Raw genomic sequence first — 24,288 nt, forward strand, 5'->3', positions numbered from 1 at the left:
ACAGAAGAAATTTATTCTTGTAGTAGTCGGTATCTCGATTTACCGGCTTCCTACAATTTACAGCAAAGTGGCCTAGCTTGCCACAGTTATAACACTTAGTGTTCTCATCAGCTACACCTTTGCTGAATTTCTTCTTCTCTTCCGGCTTTTTCTCATACTTCTTCTCGAACCTCTTTTCTCCATATTTCTTATTCTCGCCAAATTTGTCTTTGAATTCATATTTTGAACCYGACGAGAATCTCTGGTTGTTCGAGTGTGGCCTTTTTGAGAATTTCTTCTGGAATGCTTTAGTCAGCATTGCCATTACCTGTCTGATCTCTGACATTTCAAAATTTGAATTTGAGCTGTTACTATCTTCTTTTTCAGATTCACTTGACTGGCTAACTTCTTTGACTTGCTTTCCAGATCTGCTTTTTAATTTCTTCTCCTTTCTCTCAGATACAAGAGCCAAAGAATCAACAACTTCTTTTTCTTTCTTCTTTGCATTTCGGATTTCCAAAACATCTTGCTCATTCTGTTTCAGAGTTTCATATATCTCATGAATATTGATATCAGATAACTGCTTATTGAATCTGATATGATTAGCAAATGGTTTCCACTCTGATTGAAGATTGTTAAGAAACTTAACATTTATCTCTATTGTAGTTTTAGAAATTCCATTCTTTGTCAGCTCATTAAGCAGTCTGGCAAGCCTATTATAAACTTCATCAAGACTTTCGCCATCTTTAGCCTTGAACTCTTCATATGCTGAAATGCAGTTAGTAATCTTCAGTTGAGTTCCTACTTTCGAACCCATCATCATCTTTTCAATTTGAACCCACATGCTGTGACYTGATGATTTATGACTGTCAATACTAGTGTAAATATCATTAGTCAGTGCTTACATCATATAAGACTTGCAAAGCACATCAGCATGGGCTCTTTCTTTTTCTTCAGGTGAATATTGATGCTTTTGTTTGATTACTTTCTGAGCATGTATGCCTTCTACTAGATTAGCAGATGCCTTCTACTAGATCAGCAGATATCTCTAGAAAGAACCTAGCAGGACCTTCCAGCAAAGATTGCATAATCAGATCTCCTTCTTTCATTCTCTCAATGAAGTTCAGAAATCTATCTCTCCACTGATTATAATATCCGCGAAACAAAACTGGTGGCTTGGTATTAGTACCAATAGCCATTGCTTCCCGTGAACTCATAGTATCAATTCGTATGAAATAGGATCAACTACAGTTCAAAGTTTGAATTAAAGGATCAGTTTACGAAAATATATCTGATAATCTCAAAATAAAATTTGCACACATTCAACACTTAGAGAAATTTAGCACATATTCTTATCCGGATTAAGAATCCGGTCAAGCTTATCCGGATTGAAAGTCTGCACAACAAAGATAAACTTTTCAATCAAGTTATCCGGATTAGAAGTCCGGACAACGAACAAAATTAAACCGCACACAAATCACGTATCAACACTTAAACCAAATTTATACAATTAAGAAAAATTCATGCGGATTAAGCAAAAGGTAATACGGATAAGGCACATAAATCAATTTGAATTAAAATTCTCAAATCGGATGTTTTCAACACTTAGTCAAAATTCCAAAATGAAAATCGGACGTAAAAAGTCAACAAGTCAAGGTCAACTAAGTCAACAAGCAAAGTACGTATAAGTCCTTTCAAAACAAATCGATCAATAGTCAAAGATTTAAATTGATCAAAAGTCACAATCCGTTCAATCACCAAAGACAATGTACGATCAAGAAATAAATCGCTCAATAGACAAATACACTAAGTCTTACCAAGCGGATTCTTTAAATCGCTCAACAAATCGCACAAAACTTAAACGACTTACCCATCGGATTGTGTAAATCGCCCACTAATCCGCACAAGATACAAATGACTTACCAGTTGATTTATCTAAATCGCTCAATAATCCGCTCAAGTTACCAACGATTTACCAGCCGGATTATTTAAATCGCTTGATTATCCGCTCAAGAGTTAACCGAATAAACCTATAACAAACAACTCAAAACACACGGATGTTAAATCGCACAAGCTTTAAGCGGATAACACCCTAAATCGATCAAGAGTTCAGCGGACTAACATTCATCCAAAAACACAAAATTTCACACTTTTTACCAAAAATTTGGATTAAAACATGAAAAAAAAAATATGAGTTTTGAAGAACATTTACCAGAATACGAAAACTCAAAAATCAATTAAATCGGGTTCAAACTTGCTTAAAATAAAAAATAGTGTGAATCAAAGTTGTTCGAAATACAAAAGCGAATCTAGTGATGTAAATCTTTTCAATTAACGATCAAAAATCAACCAAATTAGGCTCAAAAACCAAATCTGGACAAAGAACACTTATAAACTGTGATGAACATCAGAAACCCAGATCGATGAATCTTCAAAAATTCATGCAAAAATGTGCAAAAACGTTTAATCCTCTAATCAAAACTGCTGCAGTCTGCTTTGATACCAATTGTGAAGTCCAAGATTCATACAAAAATGATAAGATCTTCAAGAACAAGATGAATGTAATAGTAGAAAGAATTGAGAGAGAGAGAATTACAGCACTAATTCTGATTACAATCTGCTAATGACTTGGTAATGACAATTACAAGGAAAATAGTATTTATACTATGGAAATAGTAAAGCTACACTATTACAAAGCAAATAAACTAAGGAGAAAATTGAATACAACAATAAAGCTCTTACTCAAACCCAACATAGTATAAATAGGTGGTTAGGCCTATTGTAATCTTTGACACTTTACGTTTTTCACAATTATTGGAATAAAGTGAAATCTTTGGCACTCAAATTTATCCTTTGAATGTTCATCCATTGTTCTTGAGTGTTCATCATTTTATTCATTCAAACACTATAATTTGATTAATCTTAACTTAATTATTAGTGTTATTGAGAGATCTGGGATTAACACTACATGTCTTTGTGTAAGGTATCAAACTAATCCTAAAGAATCTCATCTCTCTGTAGTCAAGAGGATCTTTAGATACCTTAAGGGAACCCCTTCATTGGGTCTCTGGTATCCAAAGAACTTTGGCTTTGATCTAATAGCCTACACAGATGCAGATCATGCAGGTTGCAAGCTTAATAGAAAGAGTACGTCTGGAAGCTGTCAACTTTTAGGGGACAAGCTGGTGAGTTGGACATCCAGAAAACAGAATTGTGTCTCAACCTCTACAGCAGAAGCAGAATATGTTGCTGCTGCTAGTTGTTGTTCACAAATGCTCTGGATGAAGACCCAGCTGAAGGATTATGGGTTTCAATATGAAAAGATCCCTATCCTATGTGATTCCAAAAGTGCCATAGCCATCTCTGCAAATCCTATGCAGCATTCCAAGACTAAACACATTGATGTCAGGTACCATTTTCTCAAAGATCATGTAGAAAAGGGAACAACAGAGATGTATTTTGTTTCTACAAAGATTCAACTTGCTGACATTTTTACAAAAACACTAGATGAGAAAAGAGTTATGTTTCTTGTCAGCAAGATGGGTATGCTGAAACTCACCACTTAGAGGAAAATTATCTTTTCAAACCAGAGATTCTCAATATCTCTAGGTTCTGCCTATAGTGATATATTAATATGGCCCTCATAACCAGGTACTCTACACCAGAACTTCTGATTCTAAAGACCAGAGCCTCTGGACAATTGGAAATACTTGTTTATATTTTTCCAAAATTCATTCCCTTTGGAACCAGAGCCCCTCTGGTCCAAAGAAAGTACTTAGTATTTTTTCTAAATACTCCCCTTCCCAACCAGAGCCTCTGGTTCTAAAGACAAGAGCCTTTGGATTCAAAGTCTTTGAGACTAGAGCCCCTATGGTCCAACTTGGTCTCCCCTCATTCATTTTTCCATGCATTTAACATAGTATTTCCACTCATTTTGCAACCAGAGCCTCTGGTTCAAAAGACCAGAGCCTCTAGATTCCAAGTTTTTTGAGACTAGAGCCCCTCTAGTCCAACTTGGTCTTCATAAGTTAACTTTGTTCCTTGCATTTCATATCATTCATGCAACCCGAGTCTCTAGTTCTAAAGACAAGAGCCTCTGGATTCTAAGTATTTGGAATCAGAGACCCTCTGGTCCCATAGACCCTCCATTCTCATCATCATTCATATTCATTTAAACCATCATTCACAACCAAAGCTTCTGGTTGTATAGACCAAAGCTTCTGGTCATCCCATTTATCTCCCTTATTGGTTCTAGGGGGAGTTTTTACTCATTGGACATCCCCTTGCATCATTTGAGGGCGAGTCATGCATATCTCATTCACCCTTAAGGATCCAAATTGAACCTATCATACATCTGGTTGTACATCCCAATTCAACCAGAGACCCTCTGGTTCAATACCTTGGTTCTTTTTGCTTACGTTTTCCTATCAGAGCCTCTGGTTTCTCTATCCAGAGCCTCTGGATCCCAAAAATGCTACATTAATGGAGTATTTCATTCCTTGCATTCAACCATAGACCCTCTGGTCCTTCTTAAAGGGTATTTTTCTATACCAAGGGTGTAAAATGATCACCTAGAGCCTCTAGTTCGTCTATCTAGAGCCTCTGTTTCATCAAAACCCAATATTTTATGATGAACTTATTTATCACTCACAACCAGAGACCCTCTGGTTCCCCACCCAAATGTCATGACCAACCAGAGCACCTTTGGTTCTATGACAAATCAAAATTTTCCAATAAAAGCCATCTTTGATTGAAATTTTTTTTAAGATTATACAGTATTGCAGCTTTTGTGACTAAAAACCATACAACATGGGTTTTTAGAAGATCAAAAGTTCGTAATTTGTATTTATCTTCCAATAAAGATGGAATTTTATATTTAAATTTTTTTTGGGATTATATTTTTAAGAATTATCCTTCGGATTATTATCAATTTTTAATATTTTTTCCTAAATAACCCAAACGCCAAAATCCTTCCACGCGCCTGACAACTACCAAAAGCATGTTCCCTAGAAACCCTTCACATTTCCTTCCAACCCACCCCATGTTGATACGTGTCCATATAACCCTGCACCATCGTGATCGTGAGCAGTCTTTATGACTCACAATCACACATCAATCCACCTTTTTCCCAAACGTCGCCAACCATCATTACCCACCATTATTTAAATATTATTTTCAAAAATCAAACCCTTCCTCTCCCTCTCACTCTTTACGCTCACAAAAAACTCTCTCAAGAACTAACAACAATAAACCTGCAACTCCCAACCTGCAAAAATGGTGTCTTCAGCCTCGCATGAGTCCAACAACAATGACAGTCACGTTCAATCAACCGACGGGAACAGCCGAGCAATCGTCTTCCTCCCGATCAAGCCAAACAACCATGATATCGATCTCCGCCCCCAACTCTTCGAAGACATGTTTATAATCCTTATCGAGTTCTTCCAAAATTGCATCATCCAACCGGCCCTCACTCTCTCCGACAACGAGGTGCCAGTGAAATACGTACAATAATATTGGCAGACCTGCGATTTCTATGCGGAGAACCGCGAGATCATGGGTGACATCGATGTCCCCAACGACATGGTGTGCTCAATCAAGATCTCACAAGCCAAAATTTCAAAGGTACTGTTCATCCCAACCCGACAAAAGCTCGCGATTGCTCATTAAGTGGAACCACAACAAGCCACGACATTTTGAGATTCATTCAAATGTTGGGCTACAACATGGATCTCCGCAACGCCTCCAACTTCAAGAGGCAGTTTCTTCCACCTATGTGGAACGTCTTCTTATCCGTCCTCAACATAGCCTTGACATGCAAGTTTGGGAGCATGGACCAGGCCAATATCAACATAATGACCATCATGTATGGTCTCTTTTTCAACCTGCCCTTGGACTATGCTCTCCTCATCTACAACGAGATACATATTATCGTGGTGAAGAACAAACTCATGGCCGCAGGAAAACCAGTTTCATCGGTGCTCTTCCCGCGTTTCCTAGCCATCTTCATCAGGGACGCGATAAAGATGCACAAACTACCTAGCAATGCACCATTCACTCCTCAATTTCTCATGAATGGTCATTGCCCAACCATATCCCAAGGATGGTTACCCTGCAGAGAGGCCCTTGTCAAGGGCCATCTTGAGTGTCATTCCAGACACCTCTACCTTTCGTAGGTCATACAAGAGCTATTTGCTGGCCTAACAACCGAGGCGAGCTACCCCAGAGCACATAGAGCCTTCCCTTGACACAAGCGAGGGATCACAAGAGGAGTCTTCTTTATCGGATAATGAAGATGATGATGATGACACTTCTCCCACCTCTCTCAGCCCAACCCCGGGCAACCACATCTTCTACCCCTGGTGACCAAGGCCAAAGGGGTATTGAACAAGGACCACGCAGTCCAATCCCAACCCAACCAAGCCATCCAGATGCCATTCTTCGAGACTCTAGAGATGAAACAGCTGAGGTACCCCACCATCCATCACCTTTCTCCCAACAGGGGGTGATGAAAACATAAGAGCCACTTCTCCTCATGGCTCGCCACTTCCCTCACACACAGAAGCATTCGTTGCTTCTGACTTTGTTGAACCCGTCGATCGTTTAGAGCGGTCGCCCCTTCGAGCACAAACCCCGTCGATTCTTGGTCTAGCAACGGGGAAACACATCTACTTCCCTTCATTAGACTCTGAATCTGATTAAGAAGAGGTATATGCAGCAACATCATGAGGTAGTTCCTCACTTGAGGGCTACCAAGGAAATCCTCTTGTGCCTCCCTCTCCACAAGGCATCGATGGAGGCGCCTCTAGAACTGAGGCTCAACCTACAACATTTGTTGCTGTAGGGGTTACCCCCTTGCAGAATTGGTCACAAAGGCTGAGTTCCAAGCCTTTGCTGACTCGATTTAGCGGTCCTTGGATGACCTTAAACTCAACTTGGTGAGGGTTGCTGAATCCATCCCTACAATCGATCTTTCATCGATACAGCAATCTCTTGCATCCCTCGAAGCTTAATTGAGGGACAACACAACCAGACTTCAAATCTTCCAACAACTGGTGGTCCAGTAGCACAATTTCATCTCCAACATTTCGAGCACCAGAAATGAATCCATCAGCGCCACCCTAGCCGCCCTCTCGGCCCAAATTGTAGCGACCGATGAATCCATCGCCACCTCACCACCTAAGTAAACAACCTCGCCAATTCCATCGCCACCCTACCCAATACCATCATTGCCAATTTACCACAAACAGCCCCACCTCCACCTCCCTCTACAGCACCCACCAATGATGAAGCCTTTACCTCCTTTGCTACAGAGGTACGCACCCTCATTTTCTCCATCACCATCCCTCCACCCACCTCAACCTCCACCCCTGCAGATATGGACATGCAAGCAGTCCTCTACGCTCTATCAAAGGCCTTAATCTCAAGCTTCAATGAGATACGTGATGAATTCACCTACAGAGCTGCAGAGCCCACCAAGGTCCTCACCAAAAGCCTTGATATACAACAGGCACGCACCAACTCCCTCCTCCAATCGATGGAGGACACTCGAAGAAGAAAGGCATTAAATAAGTATCTTGCTTCCTTCAAAACAGGCCCTTTAAGAGGCCAAGGCATGATGACCCAGACTAGGATGATCATGGCCTTGGTCCTCATGAGGGGAAGAACCCATCCAACGCACCAATGAAGACTGCACCACCACCACCACCACATGATCAATCAACCAACCAACCCAAGGAATCGAAGCGAAGGAACCAGAGGCTCAACCCTCTGATGATGTACATAATATACATATTCCCTCTTCCGGCACCCAAAACCCACTACCCATAGCCAATGACTTCTCACCAATTCTGGTAAGTTCTTCATCCTCTGACCATCCACCATCTCCCCAACAAGAAACACCCTTACCCTTTACCCCATCACCAACACCACCTCTATCACCCACTCAACCAGAACCCTCCATCTCTCAACCAAAACAACCAGAGCCCACTCAACTAGAACCCATACAACCAAAAACCTCACCCTAACCAGAACCCTCCACCATACAACCAGAACCTACCATTTCCTAAACAGAACCCACACTTACTGAACCAGAACCACCCATCACCCAAACACAACCATCCATCATCCAAACACAACCACCCATCACCCAACCTACCCTCACCCAAACACAACCACCCATCACCCAACCTAACCAGAAGGTGCTCGCAGACATACCCTCCTCATATAGGCAAGCTCCAACAATCAATAGAGTCGAGAAAATTGTCACTCAGATAGAGACGCTAAGGATACGTCCGCCAGTGCCATGAAGGGAACCCATCATGATGGAGAATATCCATCAATATCTCTACCATGATCACGATGAACAGCTAGTTCTTAATCCTCCCAACCTTTCACCTGAGTTGATGGACCTACTTCATCACAGATTTGTGAGACAAATGACCTCTCTACCACAAGTCGTCTTCTCCAACGATGGAATCAAGACGGTCCTCGACATCAAGCAATGAAATTTTGCAAACAAAGCCATCAAATACATCGAGTACATCGTGAAACGTGTACATAGGATGATCAGCGTCTTCAACAACAATGATCTAATAAATCTCAATCCATGGGACTTGATCGATTTGTATGGATACACAACTCAGAGGCATGATCAAGGAATAAGGTACAGGATGGCCAATAGAGCGATTATTGAAACAATAGGGAACCTGGTGAAGTTCAGAGCTAAGAATGACTTCCAAATAGCTCTAGAACTACACATCGAGAGACTATCCTGCACACCTCCAAATGAAGACTTTCCAGGCTTACAGGGGACGTGTTCTGCATTAGTCCTAACTCAACCAGAGCTCAACTTGGTCTTCAAGGACGAGTATGGAATGAAAAAGTACTTCAGACTAACTGAGGCCTTCAAGTATTCAACCGATACACTTGAATAGTTTCAGAAGGTCATTCGAGAGAGACTGGGCAGAGCGCACGTGCTGATGAAGGAGGGACAAGAACTATTTTATGGAATCTCCACAGTCATTTGTTTTAGAGGACTGATGATGCGTTTTTGGAAGATCTATAGTGGAAACCATGATTAATATAAATACTCTATCTTTTTTACTTCCACATTGTAAGAAACCATCTAACTTTTCGACCAATGAAATTTTTTTGGCAAAAGGATGTTTCTATTAGACTAGTCTCTGTTCTTTATAATTCTTTCATGTTTCATAGACTAGTCATTGTTTAATTTTTCATTACTTAGGGGAGATTGTTAGACCACATCATTCTTATTGTAAAAGTAATGAAAAACATACAAGTGTGGAAGTGCAGAAGGCTTATGGAAGGAAAGCCTGAAGAAATCCAAAGTCTCCAGGCCAACCAGAGATGCGATGAAGGTCCATAGGTGCGATGAACAGTGCATCTCCATAACCCCTCTAGTCTCTAACACTTAGAGGATTCAAACATTAGTTCAACCAGAGATATTCATTCAAGAAGACTCATAAAGACTCATGGTTGAACACGCCTCTAAGAAGACAGCTGGAGATGACAAATTGACAGCTGGATTTCCATTGCTTCATATAGATTGATATTATTTCCATAATTCTAGATTGATATCTTTTCTTATAATATTTTCTAGATATCTTCAATAGATAGTTTTCTCCTAAAATAGATTACTAGTATAAATAGCATTTATATTTCTTGTAATCGTTTACGCTTCTAATTCATTAAATCAATAATAGTGAATCATTTGATGCTCCATTGTTCTTTTGAATATTCTTGAGTTGTTCTTCACTATTTTCCATCCATACGACAGATTTAGGTTCTTCATAACTTAAATCTTCGTGTTATTGAGAGATCTAGGATCAACAGTTTTCAGTGATAACAAGCTCGCTTACACGAGTGTGAAATCAGCGCAAGATTCAGTGAACACTAATGAGACCCTCAGCGTCATTCCAGTGTTCAACGATCAAATGAGTCTTGTCGAGCAAGATAGTTTTTGTCTTGTCCTTCTGCACACAAAGAACAATTCCATACTGTTGGTCCCGAAAGGGTCTACAAGATAAGAAACAGTTTGTAAAAGGGGGGGATGAATACAAACACAAGGTTTTCAAATTTAAAATATATATTGATAGAGAAGATCAATACAGATTCTACAAGACTGTTTGCGAAAAGATAACGTAAAGAAAAACCTATMTAAACAATCTTTGGTTACACATGAAGCTATAGCAAACACAGAAAAGAGAATGCTATATGAAAGATCCTTTACTTAAGCTAGAGGATGCTTGAAGTAAGAATTAGGTTGGAGAGTGATGCGCGCACTCTGCATAGAGAAGAAACACTTCTATTTATACCAAGTGCATTAAATGAACATTTAATGTAGTAAGGTAGGGTTTAGAGTGCGTGTCAAGCCTTAAGAGGAAGGCCTGTCCTTTGCTACAGTGAATAGTACAAAACACTATTTTTGAGCAGACATCCTTGCTTAAAGTTAGTGGACAAAGAGTCGACTAATCGGCTCCATATCGTACTAACTTTTGCAAGGGTATGGGTTTGTCCTATGTGTGCATAAGGACAAGACAACAACAATCGTGCTAAGCAAGCTTCCTTTGATTGCTGAATGCTGGAATGACCTGGAGGTCTCATCATCATTCGCTGAAGCTAGAGCAGTCTTCACACATATGTAGACAGGTTTGTAATCACTAAATACCGCTTCAGATCACGTACTTGCCAGTCTCTAATCTTCAGTTTCAGTCTTCGACGTTCGTTGAAGGTTCTTTGGTGTGAGTGTTGTCTTCTTGAAGTATTGTTGTCTCTGATGAATTTACAANCCATGTATTGACCGGATTGATATCCGGACAGTTTCATCCGGATTATAAACCGCTCAAGTGTTGTCCGAAGTCCTCCCTAAACCGGTCAAGAGGTGACCGGATCTTGTCTAAACCGGTCAAGAGTTGGGCGGTGTATTGACCGGATTGTTTTAAACCGGTCAAAGGTTGGGCAATGTATTGTTCGGATTACTTTGAATTGGTTTAGTTGTGAGCAGGGTATTGTCCGGACTTGTAATCCGGACAAAGATATTGACTCAATTCTAAGTGTTAACCGGACAAAGCTTATACAAGGTGTTATCCGGATTGTTGACCAGAGATGATATAACCCTTTTAATATTCCAAGTGTTTTTCCGGATTCTATATCCGGACAAGGCTGATCGGACTTCAAATCCGGTTAATATGTTGAATCATTTTAGAGATGTAATGACGGTGTAACCGCGAGAGAGATGTAATGGCGGTGTAACCGCGGGAGAGATGTAATGGCGGCGTAACCGCGGGAGAGATGTAATGGCGGTGTAACCGCGGGAGAGATGTAATGACGGTGTAACCGCAAGAGAGAGATGTAATGGCGATGTAACCGCGAGAGAGATGTAATGGCGGTGTAACCGCGAGAGACATAAATAATTTTATGTGTCAGAACAGGTTTGATTCTAAACTGATTGTTTGGAAAGTATATTGTTTGTTTGGAAATTATACACTCACTAGACCTTTTTGGTCTAACGCTCAGTTGTTGGACTAACCKGTTTTGCAGGTCATCATACCTCGCTGGATAAAGGAAAGGGAAAAGTTTAGAATGAATGACGTTTAGTTATTCAAAATGTATTATAAGAAAGTATTTTGTTAATCTGTATTTTGTAAACGATGTTATATTTTGTGTTATGAGTATGATGATGTGGATTATCGATACATAGAATATGTGGGTTGTTACACTTATTCAAAGTTTCAGAATTAGAATATTCCCTACCGACAGCCCTAAGATCAATAAGAAGGCAGTTAAATCTCTGATGTACTTCAGACAGCGTCTCAGACTTTCCACAGAGAAACTTTTCATACTTTCTTACTAGATTGATCTTTCTAGTCTCCTGAACCAGAGTGGTTCCTTCATATTGGACAAAGAGTGTATCCCACATGGATTTAGAGGTTTTGAGTTTCATCACTGAGTGATAAATCTCATCGAGAAGAGACATAGGTATTATAGACCGAGCACGCATGTCTATAGCTATCTTCTTCTTGTCCTCATCGCTCCACTGATGTGGAAGCTTTGAAATCTGCCGTTCAGGAATCGCGACAGTCGTAGCTGTTGCTGGAACAACTGAAGCAATAGCAAATGGAATATATGGTCCATTTTCTATGTAATGTGGAATTTCAGGATCCACACCTTCTAGAAAGAGGGACATCCGGTTCTTCCGGAGACTAAAGTTGTCACGGACAAACCAGGGAGGTTTGGCAAGAGAGCCATTATTCTTGTGTGTGTTTGCAATTTGTAAAGCCATTTGTAAGCGGTAAAGTTATCTAAGAAAGGAGATAAGCTAATACAGAAATCAGCTAAACACAAGAAAAGAAAGAAAACACTACTCTGATACCACTTGTTGGTCCCGTGAGGGTCTACAAGAAGAGAAACAGTTTGTAGAAGGGGGGAGATGAATACAAACACAGTATTTTCAAATTTAAAATATATATTGATAGAGAAGATCAATACAGATTTTACAAGATTGTTTGCGGAAAGATAAGGTAATAAAAACATATCTAAACAATCTTTGGTTACACACAAAACCTTAGCAAATTACAAGAAAAGAAATTGATGTAAAGAAGATCTTTTACTTAAGCTAAAAAATGCTTGAAGTAAGAATTAAGGTTAGAGAGTGAGTTGCGCACACTCTGCATGGAGAAGAAACACTTCTATTTATACGCAGTGCATTAAATGTTCATTTAATGCAATATGGTAGGGTTAGAGTGCATGTCAAGCCTTAAGAGGAAGGCTTGTCCTTTGCTACAGTGAATAGTACAAAAAGCACTATTCTTGAGCAGACATCCTTACCTAAAGTTGGTGGACAAAGAGTCGAGTAGTCGGCTCCGTACCGTACTAACTTCCGTAAGGGTATGGGTTTTTTTCTTTGTGTGCATAAGGACAAGACAACAACAATCGTGCTAAGCAAGCTTCCTTTGATCATTGAATGCTAGAATGATCTGAAGGTCTCATCATCATTCGGTGAAGCTTGAGCAGTCTTCACACATATGTAGACTGGCTTGTAATCACTGAGTACCGCTTCAGATCACGTACTTGCCGGTCTCTAATCTTCAGTTTCAGTCTTCGACGTTTGCTGAAGGTTCTTTGGTGTGAGTGTTGTCTTTTTGAAGTATTGCTGTCTCTGATAGATTTATAAAGCAAGTTCTTCAGCGATCACTGAACATACTCAGTGAAGATCGCTGGAACTGAAAATACAGAAACATAAATAGAACGTATAAGTGAAAAGGGATTATCATCAAATCACTGAGAGAGAGGACCAACAGATCCATTTCGTCTAAAAGATGATGACAAATAGGTGTTGGGAGCTGAAATTCTCTATCTAAGTGCAATAGGCGCATTATAATACTTAGCACAATGTACTCGACCAAATATTGCATTCTCAGTGAACTTGTTAGCTAGATTTAGCTCAGTGCCAACACAACGTCATTGGACTAGTATCAAGAATATACTTCATTACATAAAAGAAACCATTGTGTGGGAACCCAGATTCCTCTTAAGTATCAATAAACACAGTAAAATCAGAGTGAATGGAAACAAGAACTGTGAAGTTGATATTCGTTAACAGAATTATTCAAGAAAACAATAAGATTGGATAACTATCTGGAACAAGTCAGATGTTTTATTTAGATTTCGAGTAAAACTGCAAATCTCAATCTAACAATACTCTCACAAGAAATCTCTATAATGGAGCGTAGTCTTATTTGTCAATCTCACAGGTAATTTTAACCTGAGAGGATGCCTCCTTTTATACGTCCAGTCTAAACAGAATCTCCTAAATTCTAGTCTTCAAACTCTGACTTCTTGTTCAGTGTCCTTAGCCTTCATGTTCCTTGGAAAGTGGAAGTTGAGTATACATGGCATATTCTGTTAGTAGTCTTAGAGATAAGTTTGAACAACTTGTGCGCAAACCATGGGAGTAGGAGACTCAGAGGCTCAACATGTATTGTGCTGAGGCTCTATGCTTAGAATGTATCTCGGTTGAGCACGGGCTCTGTATGTGAGACGCTTAGTTCTTTGAATAAGTGGTCTGTCTCTTAGTATCTTCTGCATAAGAGCTCTTGGTTCCGACTATTTCAATTGACTAAGTCATAAATGACTAGAGTAAGATACTTCTTACTTACACTTTTATAAGCGGGGTTCTAACAATCTCCCCCTAAGTGTAAATAAGAGGACTCTTACTTGAATGGAAATAGAGATCTAATAGAAGCCAGAGGTCAAAGAGAACATATGTTTTTACATTGACTATATAAGTTGTTTTACAATACGAGGAAATTTGAAATCACATGACTTGAAAGAAAACAAAATATAGTAGTTACTTACAAAGATAGAGGCCTAGATATGTTGAAATTTCATGAACCTCCTAAGAAGTTCACGAAACTCCAGTACATTGTCAAAATATCGTACTAAGTTGTTGGCCCTCTCCTTTGCTCTTGGGGTAGTATCTTTGCTTCCCAGGAAGTTGTTCTCTATGTAGAGTAGAATGGAGTTTGAATATTTGAAGAGTTGGTCTTCACGAAACCTCTGCTTGATATTCTTCTATACCATTGATGGAGGTTGATCTTCTACGTTGGTGCCTCATTCCTTTGGTTATACAACTATTGAAAGATTTCTTCGCTATCGTCTGTATCTTTTATAGGCTTGTCTCTTGGTGTGGGTCTCATCATTGCATCTATTTAATCTTTGATCTCCTGAACGAGATCATAAGATGGTTTGGAGCTCCGAGGCATGTTGATGCTTGCCTCTTGGTGGCTTGCTCTGACGGGACCTCTTGTTCTAAGGGCAGGCGTGACAACTTTGGTCCCTTGAACAAAGGCCTTTGCTCTATGCATCTGAAGGTGTAATGGAGGTACGACAATAGTTAGTTTGGTAGTAAGTGGTATGGCCATTGGGGGAGGAGCTCTTTCTGCTCTGCGTTGCGCCTCCTCTAGCTCTATGACATTGACCACTACCACCAGTTCTTCGTTCGTCCTTGCATGATGAGTCGTCTCCATAAAGTATTTGGAGGATGATGATTTAGAAGAACTTGATGAAGAAACATAAATTGACAGGAGTTTGATTGTGTCCTCTTCATCAAGTGTTGGCTTTACCTGCGCAACCACTTTTGGTTCAGCTGCTATTGGTTCCTCTCTTAGGACCACCTCTTGCTCATGTAACGTCCTTGTGGTTTGACTGGTTGGCGCTTGGGCTTGCGGTTGTTGGGTAGAGGTAGAGGGGGCAACTGAAGAGGTAGCAGTTTATGCTACAGATTGCTGTTTCTCCCCCTCTTAATGATTTTGAGGACCAGACTGATCTGGATCCTCATTATCGTCAAGCCTTCTCTTTTTTGATGACTCACCACAAGTAGAGGGGAGTTTGACTGCTTTGTGCTTTGGCTTCTACATTCTGTGAGAGCCATGGCTTTAACTTTGACGTCGATGAGCTCCAGAATGTCTGATGCTGCCTGAGTGGTCTTGTTGATCTCGATGTCTGCTCTGAATTTGAATGCAGCTAGTGAGCGTCGTATTTTTGCAGCAGCTTGCTTTGCCATATTGTTGAAATCAGAGGTGAAATCAGCCACCTTTTGAAGTAGACGATCACCTAGAGCCCGCATCTCTGTCTGGGTGATGTAGTCGGTAGGGACGCTCAGAGGGACAAGCGTAGTTTGATCTTCTTGAGCTTAAGAAGTGGAGGCCGCATCCCTCTGGATATGAGTAAGAATCCTTTGCAGGGTTTTTGTGTTTATTCCCGTCAACTCTTGGAGTTTTTCGAGACGAGAAACATTCGTCAAAGACTCAGATCTCAATACTGCAATGGATGATCGAACTTCATCCAGAGCAGTTGCAGAGGGGGATGGCTTTGCACGGGCCATGTTGAGTTTTAACTCTTCCAAGGAGCAAAGCACATTGGTGGCAAAGGACTGGAACTCGTCCCATGTGATGTATGCTCTAAGGGTAACCTCTAGCTCAACACATGGGCTAGAGTCAGTCCTTGTTCCAAGGACACCTTCTTTCACGACTTGTTTGGCATTGGTTGTGGACGGATTTCCAGCCGATCCTCGCATTTCTTGTTAAGGAGAAGACACTATGGCCGTTTCGTCAAGAGGAACTTCTTCACCAAATTCAGAGTTTGATGCAGAGTCCTCATTGAGTGGATTTAGAGACCTGTCAAGAGTCTCTACGCCTCGTGCGCCTAGACCTTGCTCTGAACAAGGTGGGTATGAGACTAGTGCAGAGGAAACGAATTCCTTTGTGGGGAAGAGTGGCATGGCATGGGGAGACATGACACTTATATTTTCAAAGAAATCGCCCTTTTGAGAGGGTGAGTCCTGGGACGTGGGTTCCCTTTGGCTCATATGGCCAAAGTGTTATGATCAAATTGATCCTAATTATTCTAAAAAGTTTTATTAAGCAATTGGGGATATGGATGGAAGACCTGAAGATGCTGCTGAGCTAAAACGTCTATCCTCTAGTTGGTCTATCCTCTGGTTGGTCTATCCTCTGGACGACTATCTTCAGAATCTTGAAGGATGATGATGATCCCATTTTTGATAATGATTATTTCCTTGTTTATAGGATTTAGTTACCTTATTTATAGGATTCAGTTATCATGTAAATATCGCCTATATAAGAAGTGATATAGGCATAGAATAGAAGTGAAATGAATTATCAACACTTTGTAACACACAGATTCAAACACATCACATGAGAGTCGATTAGGGTTTTTGAGAGATTGTATTTTCCATTCAATAAAGAAAGCGGCGGCCGATTTCTATTCATATTCTTCTACAAATCTCTTTTTAAATTTCCTTACATTACTCTACTGTCAGATCTGGGATCAACAATTGGTATCAGAGCCAAATCGATTAACTTCTATCGATTCGATCTTTCTGCAGTAGATTCAATTTTCTTGAACAATACTCTTTCATGAACTGCTTTCTGTTCGACTGCAGTTTGGACCCTAAAATTCATCAATTTATCATATGATTAAATATTTTAATCAAATTACTTTTAAGGGATTTGTTCTTGGATGAATACGAACCTATTTTGATCATAAATTTTTTTGGTTTATTTGATGGAGTTTCTTGGAGTCAGTCGAACTTTTGAATCTTGATTTTGTCAGATCTACGCGTAGGCGTTAAGCAGGAGTTCATGGTACTCACAGCCTAAGGCAATGGGCATTCTATTTGCCAAACGTATAATTATCGCTCATATCTTGAGTATTCATTCATTGTCTCTTTTTGTGGATTTGGATCTGTAAGAGCCTAAAGATTTACTTGCCTGTAATCACCAATCCTATATGAATATGGCAATATTCCTTCATGTTTTACCCTTAGAAGCATTAACAGCAATACTATCAATTTTCTTTGAATTGACCTGCTGTTTCTTGAAGCCATAAAGCTTAATGTTAATTCTTCTCTTCAGTTCGCAATTCCAATGGTGTTTGCTTTGGTTATTCAAGTTATCTCCAATTGGATCAAACTCTAAAGCTGAATTCTTACTCAACTTGCTGTTCAATGAAAGATTCTTTGTCATAAGACTGGTTGCACTGTTTTGTCAAGAAATTCACACATTTATCTATCCCTTAGTTGGATGAATTTGCTACTTTTGGGGTTAAGTGGCTATTTTGTGCTTCAAAGTATGTGTTGGGTTGTAGGCAGATTAAAGCTGCATTCTGTGCAATCAGTGGTGCTGCATTCACATTGAATATGATTTGGTCTAAGAGTTGAAAATGAAGAACAAAGAGCTACATTCAGGGAGGAGCTTGAAAATTCCATCCATACCAAGCACACTAAAGCTTTACTCAGGAAAGCAGAGGGGAGAAGACTAGAAGACTTCATGAAGATGCTTGCTTCATAAAACTTTGGGGGAGATTGTTAGGATCAAATTGATCCTAATTATTCTAAAAAGTTTTATTAAGCAATCGAGGCTAAGGATGGAAGACCTGAAGATGATGTTGAGCTAAAACGTCTATCCTCTAGTTGGTCTATCCTCTGGATGGTCTATACTCTGGTTGGTCTATCCTCTGGTTAGTCTATCCTCTGGACGACTATATTTAGAATCTTGAAGGATGAAGCGGATCCCATTTTTGATAATGATTATTTCCTTGTTTATAGGATTTAGTTACCTTATTTATAGGATTCAATTATCATGTAAATGTCGCCTGTATAAGAAGTGATACAGGCATAGAATAGAAGTGAGCTGAATTATCAACACTTTGTAAGACACAGATTCAAACACATCACATGAGAGTCGATTAGAGTTTTTGAGAGATTGTATTTTCCATTCAATAAAGAAAGCGGCGGCCGATTTCTATTCATCTTCTTCTACAAATCTCTTTTTAAATTCTTTTACATTACTCTACTGTCAGATATGGGATTAACACATAGGCAGATGCAACCTCTGGTTAGGGAGACACACAGACATATGAAGACATATGAACACATCAAAAACCACACAGCCTTAGATGCCGTAATTCATAAGTGTTCATGTCTATTCAAGTCATTAGATGTTCATATGAATTCATATACACACACAAAAAATATGTGAAGACATGTGAGCACATATGAAAACATACAACCCTAGATGGCTTGGTTCATACATGTTTATGTACATACAACAGAGTTGGCTCCTAATATACAAAAGATGTTCATACGGTTCATATGTTGTTCATACGGTTCACATGTTGTCCATATGTCTATATATGTATGTGTGTGTGTATGTGTGTGTGTTCATATGGTTCTTAGATTAGCAAAAAGAATGAGATTTTTTTGATTTGTAACTCCCAATTAATGATATGGGAGTTACATAAAAAAGAAAATTACCTAAATATGTTTTTCCTCTTTGTTCACGTATATTTTTTGAAATTGTAAATTTAAAAAGTTGATTTTTTTATCACGATTAATCACAACCGTTTATTATAGAATCAATGGCCAAGATTGGTTAACAAAGTTAACACAATAATCTTGGTTAACATTTGAACCAACCCCGATATATATATATATATAGACTTGGGATCATGTGAGACCAACCTGTTTTCGTGAGACCCGTGAGACCAACATTTTACACTTGAAACTTCACAGCAAAATGCTGTGAAGGTGACTTTTTAAAACCTTTACAATGTTTTTGCTGTGAAGGTTCGACTTTTTTTAAACCATCACAGTGTTTTTGCTGTGAAGGTTACGTGTAAAAATGTGGTCTCACGGGTCTCACGAAAACAGGCTGGTCTCACGTGAACCCAACCCTATATATATATATATATATATATAGATGAACCATTGTGTCAAATACGAACAAAAATTGACATATATATGAACTTGGACTGCATAGCATTTATGAACACAATATAAACATAATAAGAATAGTTGTTATACGAAAGGAAATAAATAAAAAAACAGATATAAACACAATATGAACAGCTTGTGAACAATAGTTCTTTCATTATGAACACATTCAGGAGTGAGCCAGTGTTGAGATATGCAGCTAGTGTACATATGAAGACAATATGAATACTTGGGTGAACAATAGTTCCTTCATTATGAACAATGAGTTTATCCATAATAGCTTGAACGATACCGAAAACTTTACTACCGGGTCTCTTCTACCAATCACAAATTCAAAAACATTATAGATAGAAAAATCAATATTATAAAAAAAAGATCAATAATAAATCAACAAAAATTATAAATTCAATATTAGATGCCTTGATTCATGTCCCTACTGGAACATATATGAACACACCTGAACGTATATGAACATTAGTTACAGTCTATGGCAGGTCAAGCATCACAATCAGCTGATGAAGCTGAATGGTTATCAGAATTGGATTGCATAACAAATTAAGTTGACGATGAACTCATTCCATTTGAACATATGAATTGGGCTCGTAGTAATAATTAAAGAAAAAACTACCAACATAATATGAACTATAAAAAACACAAAAACGTCATAATCAACATAATTTCGATTAAAACGAATACAGTAGCACATTAATCCATTACCAATTCAAACACTTTGATTATTGTCTTTACTTCTGAAACTTGAAGTCCGATTGTCATTGTAAACCATTTTAACCTTCCCATTGTTGTCGAGTTGTTTTCCAGTGGGTTTATCCATATTAGCTTGAACGATATCAAAAACTTTACTATTAGGTCTCTTTTAACAATCACAAATTAAAGAACATTATAGATAGATAAATCAATATTATAGAAAAACAAGATCAATAGTAAATCAACAACAATTATGGGATTTTTTGATTTTGTAACTCCTAATTAATGATATGGGAGTTACATACACACTAAAATTACATATTTACCCTTGTCATTAAATTGTGAGATGGATTTTCATTGGTTGAGCTTGGTTAACAAAATTAACACAATAATCTTGGTTAACATTTGAACCAAGACCTCTCTCTCTCTCTCTCTCTATATATATATATATATATATATATATATATACTAGATTCGATCCCGTGTATTACACAGAGTAATTTGAAAAATGAAATCCTGTCAAGAACTTATCTTACAGATATGAATGATCATCGAAAAGTACGATGCTACTTCAGACTTGTACTCTTTGAAATAACTCTGAAAAATGACTTTTCAAACTTGAATTTAGAAATGGAACTATATCAATAATTAGTTACAATGAAGTTAACCTTAGAATAAAATTAAACATAGAATTGAAACTATATCAGTAAATTTAGAAGTAAATTAGTTACAATGAAGTTAACCTTAGAAGTAAATTTAGAACGCCTCTTTAGACTTGTACTCTTAAAATAACTTTGAAGAATGATTTCAGACTTGTACTCTTGAAACAACTCTGAAGTAAAACTCTTCAGATTTCAAAGCTCTATATAGGCAAGCCAGAAGCTCTGCATGCACTATGTAGAGGCTCTACATGCACTATGCAGAGGCTCTACATTCACTATACAAAGGCTCTGCATGGTTCTCCGTTTGGAAAAGAAGACTTCAGAGTTTGGCTGAGCTAACTCTGAAGATTGATTCTTCAGACTTGTACTTTGGAAATAACTCTAAAGTAAAACTCTAAAGAATGACTCTTCAGACTTGTACTCTTGAAATAACTCTGAAGTATAAAGTCAATCCCACTAAATTAGAGTTCAGACTTCTAAGTCTGAAAAAAAAACTTTAGAGTTTAGACTTCAGAGTTCGGTATTTCGGGTGAGCTATGTTTGAAAAAGAAGATTTTATAATTCGGGTGAGCTAACTCTGAAAAATGACTATTTAGACTTGTACTCTTTAGACTTGTTGAAGACTTTAGAATTCAGACTTCTAAGTTTGAAAAAGAAGACTTCAAACTTCTTTTTCTAAGTCTAAAAAAAGACTTCGGAGTTCAGACTCTAGAGTTCGGGTGAGTTAAGTCTGAAAAAGTAGACTTTAGAGTTCGAGTGAGCTACCTCTTTAGAATGACTCTTCAAACTTGTACTATTTAATTAACTCTAAAGTATAACTCTGAAGAATGACTCTTCAGACTTGAACTTAGAAATGAAACTATATCAATAATTAGTTAAAATGAAGTTAACCCTAGAATAAATTGAATTTAGAAATGAAACTATATCAATAAACTGAATTTAAACTCAGAAGAACGTCTGTATCATATCTAAAGACGAAGTCTGAAGACTTTGAGTTAAGAGTTATTCCAATACCCAATATCTTTGAAAAAGACCCCATGGTAAAGTTTACATCATACAGAGCAAGACTAACCAGAGCTTCTCTAGTCCTTAAGGACCAGAGCCCATGTGGACTAACCAACCAAAAGCAAGTCTAACCCAAAAGCAAGGACAACCAAGGGGCCCCTGGTTAACCAGAGCATCTGGTTCGTTTATCCGGAGCCTCTGGGTCAAAAAAATGTTAAATACTTAAAGAATTTGAGTTCCAATTACAACCAAAGACCCTCTGGTTAAACATGAAGATCAACCAGAGCCCCTCTGGTTCCTTTATGATGAATTGGAATATTTTTCCAAGGTTCAAATAAATAACCAAAAGCAAATTCATTCAGAAGCCGGACCAACCAGAGGGGCTATGGCTTACAACACTAAGTCTAAGTGTTAAAGACTTATCTTTAGTGTCAAGATAAGTTTATTACAAGACTTGTACTCTTGAAATTACTATGAAGTAAAACTCTTCAGACTTCAGAGCTCTATACTAGGCAAGCCAGAAGCTCTGCATTCACTACGCAGAGGCTCTACATACATGGTGCTCCGTCTTAAAAAAAAAGAAGACTATAGAGTTCGGGTGAGCTAACTCTGAATAATGACTCATCAGACTTATACTTTGGAAATAGCTTTGAAATAAAACTCTAAAGAATGACTCTTCGGACTTGTACTCTTGAAGTAACTCTGAAGTATAAAATCAATCCCATTAAATCAGATTTCACACTTCTAAGTCTGAAAAAAGGCCTTTAGAGATCAGACCTCAGAGTTCGAGTTAGCTAAGTCTGAAAAAAGACTTCAGAATTTGGGTGAGCTAACTCTGAAGAATGACTTTTCAGACTTGTACTTTTTAGAATTGTAAAAGACTTCTGAGTTCAGACTTTTAAGTCAGAAAAAGAAGACTTCAGACTTCTTTTTCTAAGTCTAAAAAACATACTTCAAAGTTCAGACTTCTAAGTCTAAAAAAGAAGACTTCGGAGTTTAGACTCACGAGTTCGGGTGAGCTGTGTCTGAAAAAACAAACTTCAGAGTTCGGGTGGGCTAACTCTGAAGAATGAATTCAGACTTGTTCTTTTGAAATAACTCTTAAGTAAAACTTTTCAGTAAATTTAATTTAGAATAAAATGAAGTTAACCCTGAAATAAAATTGAATTTAGAAATGAAACTATAATAGTAAATTGAATTTAAACATAGAATTAAACACAAATTTTTTTCAGGAATCAGTTACCACATGAATTAATTAACCCAATAATAAAATCAATTGCATCCTAAATTAGTGGGATTGATTGAATAAGAAGACACATGTCCAATGAGTATAATTGAATTGTTAATGTAAATTGTGTTTAGATATGTTCAAATGAGTCTAATTGAACTACTAATGTAAATTGTGTCCAGATACGTGTTTAGGTGGGAAAATAAGAAAACCGACTCACCACAAGATGACACGTGTCACCCAAGTTACTTATTTATTATCGTGTATATATATGTATATAATGCAAATTAAATGCAACATTTTCAAATGTTACAACCAATGCAACCCAAAGAAGTTTAAGCCTAACTGTAGATTATCGTTCCTTTTAAAGAATATTTTAATTTTTTAAATTAAAAAAATCGCCTTATCCCCAATCATTGATTGTTTAATTGTGTGGTGTAGATGAAGTTGCATTGTTTGCAACATTTAAGAGGGTTTCATTTGATGAGCCATATATATATATATATATATATGTGTGTGTATGTGTGTGTGTGTATGTATGTGTGTGTTTATATATATATAGCCAAAGGTTATTTTCAGAAATGGTAAATATTTGAGGAGTAGATAAGTGATCCTAGCCCTTCATACGGTCAGGATCGGATTTGACTGATCAATAATTGTGGCTTTGACTGTTCAAGAATCGTGGCTCTGACTGATCAATTGCAGCTATGCAAAACTTAGATAAGGTAGTTTCGTAACTTTTACAAATATCCAGCAAACGGGTTCATATGTGAACCTATGTGATTCACATATGAACTATATGTTCGTATGTAAGCCCATGTAATTTACATATGAACTATTTTAACTAATTCATATATAAACTTGTGTGATTCACATATGGACTAAATAACTGATTCACATATGAACCTTTGTGATTCACATTTAAACTAACTAATTGATTTACATATGAATTAATTAACCGATTCACATACGAACCTGTTGGTTCATATATGAATCCGATAAATAGTTCACATGTGAACTAATTAACGAGCTCACATATAAACATATAGTATGTGAATCACAAGGTTAACATATGAACCCGTTTGCCGCCTATTTGTAAAGTTACGAAACTACCCCTCCATCTTCCACATAACTATGCAAGGAATTATTCAGTGTTTCATCAAAGCCGCAAATGTAGACTAAATGAAGCGCTAGGACCACTTCTTTACTCCTCAAATATTGACCACTTTTCAAATGAACTGTCACACCCCGCCGAAGCGGAAACGCGGGATATGGCATGTAGAGTCTCATAACAGTAGTGTATAAATAACACAACCATACAATTTAAAAACATAAATACAAAATAAATAAAGTTTACAATCCCAAAATAAGAGTTTGCATCACTAAACATAAAT

The sequence above is a fragment of the Cynara cardunculus genome, assembly GCF_001531365.2.
Source record: "Cynara cardunculus var. scolymus isolate 2C chromosome LG 16, CcrdV1, whole genome shotgun sequence".
Taxonomy (NCBI): Eukaryota; Viridiplantae; Streptophyta; class Magnoliopsida; order Asterales; family Asteraceae; genus Cynara; species Cynara cardunculus.